Genomic DNA, 6,975 nt, shown 5'->3' with positions numbered 1-6,975 from the left:
CCCATTGTTCTACCCAGACACTGAGGTCCAGCACCGAGGGCCTTCTGGCGGTTCCCTCACTGTGAGAAGCCAAGTTACAGGGAACCAGGCAGAGGGCCTTCTCGGTAGTGGCGCCCTCCCTGTGGAACGCCCTCCCACCAGATGTCAAAGCGATAAACAACTACCTGACATTCAGAAGACATCTGAAGGCAGCCCTGTTTAGGGAAGCTTTTAATGTTTGATGTATCACAGTATTTTCAGTATTTTAATATTCTTTTGGAAGCTGCCCAGAGTGGCTGGGGAAACCCAGCCAGATGGGCGGGGTATAAATAAATTATTATTATTATTATTATTATTATTATTATTATTATTATTATTATTATTTCACCCATCAAACACCCACAAACCAACTATTGTATTGTAGCCATTTTTATATACAAATGTCATAAAATTCATATGCAACAATTGTGTATTGTTTTATAATTTCTTCTTTTATGTGAGTTAATTTTTCATTTTTAAAAAAAGATGTCAAGAAATATTGATATGCCACTACGACTACTAAGTACTGGCTCCAATGGGTTTATTGGGTGGAGAAGGTTCATGGACACCATGCTTTCAATGTCCCCTCTGAGCCCCATCATCACTACTGTCACTGCCTCCCATTCGCTTTTCACACAACCAGCCACAGGGAGAGTAGGTTGCATGCATCTCCGCTTTCCTGCTCAGGGAGGGCAGGTTGTCCCTCTCCCCATCTGGAACAAGAAACCCACCCTCCCTGCCCTACGCGATGTTCTGACTAGCAATAGAAGCTTATCTTCGTAAAGCTCTGAAATTATATCAAGGAAGCCTATAATGCAGAGCCATCTGTCTTGAGTGAAGGCCAGTGCTGGATGAAATTGATGGATCTATAACCAATAATATTTCACTCAGTTGGGCTCCTGCTGCCGGTGCCACAGTGATAATCTCCTCCCCTTATGTCAGCTGCAGGAATGTGTGGTATTTAATGAAGTATGGCTCAATCACAAGCACATCAACTGCAGGGAAAGGGTGGCTGGGCTGTCAGCATTTGCTGCTGCTCAACAATGTGGAAACTGAGAGGGGGGATGAAGAAGGACTCTCTTATATATGTTGCAGGCCAGAGCATGGTGTGTGTGATCGTGATCTGAAAACATGTTTGATGTGACCTCACCCGTTATTCCTATGACCTGGGTAATCAACATGAAGCCTTGGAATGTTTGAGAAATGTGTCCCAGTTCAGTGCACCATTAAGGCATATTCTTGAGAGAATGTATCTTCAGATCACTTAATTCTCTGACAATATCAAGGAGTCAAGCATAGGTTGGTGGGGATAGGGAAAACAACCCCTGAAGAATCAGGGGCTGTTGAATCACATCAGCTTGTGACAATGACATGATGCTTATTTCAGCAGTTCAGGATTCACTGCCAGTCCACCATTTAGAAAGTGACTGATGATCCTGATGGGTGAAATTAATGCACCTTTCCTGTCTGTATGAGCAAGGACTGCTGAGTCATAACTGAATTAACCTTAGCTGTCACTGAGTGCATAAATAAGACCCTCCCATGTGCAAAGGCTCCCCTAAGCAATGTGAGCCTTTTGTGCACTCACATGAACATCTGAGATCCTGCTTGTGTCCAGCCACTGTTAGAGATACAGAAGATGAGACTACAAGGCACACGTTTCTCAGTGGTGGTGTTATAGTCTCTCCTAAGTGGCATGTTAGGCTATCAGTTCTCCTTAAAAAGAATTCAAAAAGACCTTGGGCTTAATTCTGGGTAGTTTTGTGATTTAACTATTTATTTGCGGGAGGCAGTCATACTTGGTGTTTTTGCAAGTTTGTCAGGGGAGGAAGGTGGTGGTTTGGGCTTCTTTGAGTGTTAATGATTGTGTTTTCCAAGGACGAGGGATGGAAAGATCTGTCAATTCTGGTTCTCTCAGTTTCTCATTTATCCAATCTTAAATTAAGTTCTCCACATTCTGCAGCAATTTGATTTTAAAAAAATCCTCATGAAAATTCATCAGAATTTTATTGCAAATCGTGTGAATTAATGAATAGTAAATAACTATGGATTACTGTTTTACTATATGACCACAGCAGAGAGACTCCTGTGGGAATAAAGATGTTTGTTTCTCAACACGGAGGAATGATTGCTGAAGTTTTTGGAAGTAAAGTTGTTATGCTGGACTAAAGGAAGACTATCATGGACATTTAGTGATCACAACAATTGGAGAGCCCCTTTGAGACTTTTTGTGTGGAAGGGAAATGAATGAACCTTTACATTCACCTTTAAATATGAACTGAATCTAATTTGTCCCCCATTCTTGCTAAGGACCAAGCCTTTCATGTGGCGGGTCCCAGAAGCTTCTAAGCAGGAATCGCCCTTGCCCACTTTTTGACATCTCCTGAAAACTGTTATTCAAACAGACCTTTGAAATATGAATCCTTTCCCCCAACCTGTTTTGCTGGTGTGTTTCTGGATCTTACTGTAATTTTGGATGTTGTAGATCACCTCATGGTATATTTTATGAAAAGCATGGTCTATAGATATTTAAAGAAATTAATAATGAAATCTACTCAACAACAACAGCAAAAGAGCATAGAGGTATTTTTAATAAATAAAAACATGGTGTTTTGGTTTTCTTAAAGTCCAATCATTTTAGCAGTCATTCAAGTTTTTGTTTTTGTTTTAAACCCACCAACTCTCCTTTCAGATTGTAAAGAGTATCAATGGGAGAAGGACCCCTTCTGCTGATTAATTTAAAGCACTTGTTCATTAACTGTCTGACAGTTCTGACAATTAACGGTTTGGGTTGCACTGTCCTCATGTAGCAATATTCCCAGTTGGACTGTCCTGCTGTTTACAATGGGTACTACAATTAGAAGAAGCCCCAGGCAAAGTTATAATTTTCTAGCCAGCAATAAAACTGTGAGATTAACAATGGTTCTGCATAATTACTATTTCCCAGCAGAACCTTGATATTTATTTATTTATTTTAAAAAATGTCTTTAGCACACTCAAAAGAGTACCCTATAGCAGCCATTTCATTACCTCTTATCTTGGCAGACCAATATTAGGTCCATATTAAATTCACATACGTTAATTGCCCTAAAAGGGCATCAAGGAAGAAAAATACAGAGACCAATTCCAGCCTCCCTTCAACATATAATTTCATATGTCCTTTTATGATCAAACAATGCTCTGTGAAACAAATATTTAAAACTTATCTTTCAAACAGAACTGCCCTGATAAGAATGATTTGTAAACCTTTAATGAATTCACCTCAATTAGCCTTTAATTAAGTAGCTCATTAAAATCTTATTTGAATACTGCTCCAAAACCGAGGGGCAACCAACCTTACTTTGCTGTTATAACAGAACAGGCAGCCAATAAAGTTAAAATTAAACAGTTTCTGAACAGGATAGAAGTCTGATGTTTAGTCCAATAACATTTAGAGTCCCAAGTTTGAAGAACAATGATCTAGGGCACAGATGTCATACAGTATACTGGCCCAGCCTGTTTGACCATGCCCAAGCAGGGGAAGGGCTATGGCTCAGTGGTAAATCATGTCCTAAATTCAATCCCCAGCATCTCCAGGTATCACTGGGAGAGACCCATTCATGAAACTATGGACAGCTGTTGCCTGCCAATGCTGGACTACATAGACTAATGGTCTTACTTGGTACAGTGGTGCCCCGCAAGACGAATGCCTCGCAAGACGAAAAACTCGCTAGACGAAAGAGTTTTCCGTTTTTTGAGGTGCTTCGCGAGACGAATTTCCCTATGGGCTTGCTTCGCAAGACAAAAACGTCTTGCAAGTTTGTTTCCTTTTTCTTAAAACCGTTAATACCCAGGGTGCATTGCTTGAAGAGGTGCAGTTGCGACTTGACTTCGAGGAGCAACTCATAGCACGCGCTTTCGTAGCCTTTTTTCAGGTTTTTGAGGACTTTGGTGATTTTTGAAGCTTTTCCAAAACTTCTTTTGCATCCATTTGGTAAGTTAAACTTTTAAAACTTTTTTTGTGGTTTTTGGATTTTGGGTTGGGGTGTTTGGAATTCAAGGACTTGGTGTTGGGGGGGGGTTTGCAAGAATCTGGGAGCTTGTGTGGTTTTTTTGAATTTTTTTGATTTTCTGTGACCATTGGGCCATGTTGTTGTTGTTTTTTTAAAAAAAAATCTGGGTTTGAATTTCTGTGTAGTGGCTGGCTGGGGGAACAGTTGGGGAGGGGTTTGCATGAATCTGGGAGCTTGTGTGGGTTTTTTTATTTTTTATGATTTTGTGTGACCATTGGGCCATGTTGTTGTTTTTTTTAAAAAAAAAATCTGGGTTTGAATTTCTGTGTGGTGGGTGGCTGGGGGAACAGTTGGGGAGGGGTTTGCAACAGTTGGGGAGGGGTTTGCAATTTCTGTGTGGTGGGTGGGTGGCTGGGGGAATCAGTTGAGGTTTTTGAAGACTTTGGTGATTTTTGAAGCTTTTCCAAAACTTCTTTTGCATCCATTTGGTAAGTTAAACTTTTAAAACTTTTTTTGGGTTGGGGTATTTGGAATTCAAGGACTTGGTTCTGGGTTTGAATTTCTGTGTGGTGGGTGGCTGGGTGCTTTTGAATTTTTTGGATGTGAAGCACTGATTTTTATTTTTATTTTTTTGTGAGTTTACAAAGGTAGGAGCTGTGCTGCCATGGGACCCAAGAAGACTGCTGCTGCAGAGGCCGGCGAGAGGAAGAAGGAGAAGGTGACGCTGGAAATGAAGAAGGAGATCATCCGGAAGCACGACGGTGGAATGCGTGTGACAGACCTCGCCAGGGAGTACGGGAGGAATCCATCGACCATCGGGACCATCCTGAAGATGAGGGAGAAGATCCTTGCGACTGATGGAGCCAAGGGAGTCACTAGGATCGTGAAGAACTGCCCAGCTGTTCTGGAGGAGGTGAGGAAGTTGCTGCTCATCTGGTTAGAAGAGAAGCAGCGTGCAGGGGACACAGTGACTGAGGCCGTCATTTGTGAGAAGGCCAAGGCCTTGCACACAGACCTCGTCCGGGAACAGCCAGGAACCTCAGGTGAGCCAGAAGTCTTCAAGGCAAGCAGAGGTTGGTTTGACCGGTTCAGGGCAAGATCTGGAATCCACAGCGTGGTCAGGCATAGAGAGGCTGCCAGTTCTGATGTTCCTGCGGCTGAAGACTTTGCAGCGGAATTCCTGGAGGTTGTGAAGACGGAGGGCTACGTTCCACAGCAGGTCTTCAACTGCGACGAGACCGGGCTGTTTTGGAAGAGGATGCCCAAAAGGACTTTCATCACTCAGGAGGAGGCCAAGTTGCCTGGCCACAAGCCCAAAGAACTGAGGGAAATTTGCCAGAAGTGGAAAGATGTGCAGGCTTTTGAACAGCGGCACCACCCTGACAAGGACCTGACGCGTGACCTTGCGAACACTTTTGATACGAGGGTCATGTCGTCTTTCAGGGAGGTGCTGAAAAGGCAGATGAAGCAGCAGACCATGGACAGGTTCTTCAGCAAGAAGCAAAGAGTGGAAGAGGAACCTTCTTCGAGTTGTCCCCCAGAGTCTTAGAAAATGTACTGTACACTTTGTTGATTTTTAAATGTTTTTCTGTCATGTTTAGAAACTTAATTTATTGTTCCTTCAATTTTTGAAATGCTCTTTACAGTATGTGTGACTTTAAAGAGCAGTTAATAAACTCTTTTTGTATCAAATTTGGCTTTGTTTGGACTTTTTTTGACCATAGGAACGCATTAATTGATTTTCAATGCATTCCTATGGGATTTCGTGCTTCGCAAGACAAAAAATTCGCTAGACGAAAAAACTCGCAGAACGGATTAATTTCGTCTTGCGAGGCACCACTGTATAAGGCAGCTTCCTATTTCCTGCTTTCCTGCAGTTTCACATAGCAAGAAAAGTTCAGTAATGGTGGTCGAAGTATTTTAGCAAAAATTGTCTACCACTTACCATAACCATCATTACAGACAATGATGATGATTTCTTATATCCCTGTTCACCCTGTCTGCATTCAACTTTCTTTCACCATACATGGGGTAGTTGCCTGAGATGACCAGAAATGCTTACAGGAAACTTGGCAAGGAAACTTTTCTACACTGGAAAAGAATTATTTCTTTTCTTTCAGCCAATCAATGTGTCATAGAGCTATTCATGGGAAAGTAGACTAGAACTAAAATCAGCTGCCTATGAACTACATATATGTCCTATATGTCTACACAGAAATAGGGATAGAAGGATCTGTCAATTTCAGTTCTCTCACATTCTTAAATTCAGTTCTTCATATTTTGTAAGGATTTGCAGTGCTTTGGAGGTGGGGCTCATGAAAATTTATGAGCATTTTACTGCAATTTTCTCCTGATAAACATATTTTATATGAAGTTTTGGCTAATTTACCCATTTTTGTAAGCAATTTCCCCTGAGATGCATTCTTGTATGCTATTTTAAACAATATATTTATTTTTATGCACACTTTCCACTACCGTATGGATGTATGTAAGCTTCGGTTTACTGGAGAACTACATCGCAAAATTCAGATAAGTGCAAATTTCAAACAACAGCTATATTTCATTTCATATATTGTTTTGGAAAGTGCAAATTTGATAGATTCAGCTTTTAATTTCCCTTCCGTTTCTACTAAAAAAAAAAAAAAATTACTCATGGTGAATTGAATTTCTTCTCCATCCCTACTCAGAGAGAAACATGCACAGAGTAAATTCAGGACAGCAGCACAAGTAGTTTTAACTTCCCAACTTCTGTTTGCCATCTTATAATGAGAAATAATAATAAAACAGTCACAAAATGGCATTTCTCTGGGTTTGCATTCTAAAATGACACATTGCTGCCTGTGTGACTGAATTCCATTTCCAGAAAGGAATTACACAGAAAACAACATTTCCTCCTTCCCTCAGATCATTCAGAAGCAAATGTGTATATAATGAATCTGGCTTTCTTATGAGTATAAATGTGTAG

The 6,975-nt window shown here is 41.0% G+C and overlaps 1 long non-coding RNA gene across 1 annotated transcript; it reads left to right on the top strand.

The window, feature by feature from the left end:
• Positions 1 to 3,681: 3,681 nt before the first annotated feature.
• LOC309347426 lies at positions 3,682 to 5,702 on the top strand. Its single transcript, XR_014158943.1, has 2 exons — positions 3,682 to 4,380; positions 5,505 to 5,702. It is a non-coding gene; the product is annotated as an uncharacterized lncRNA (long non-coding RNA).
• The last annotated feature ends 1,273 nt before the right edge of the window (positions 5,703 to 6,975 follow it).

Source organism: Podarcis erhardii (assembly GCF_964252035.2).
Source record: "Podarcis erhardii genome assembly, chromosome: 7".
Classification (NCBI taxonomy): Eukaryota; Metazoa; Chordata; class Lepidosauria; order Squamata; family Lacertidae; genus Podarcis; species Podarcis erhardii.
This window is presented reverse-complemented; position numbering and strand designations above follow the sequence as displayed.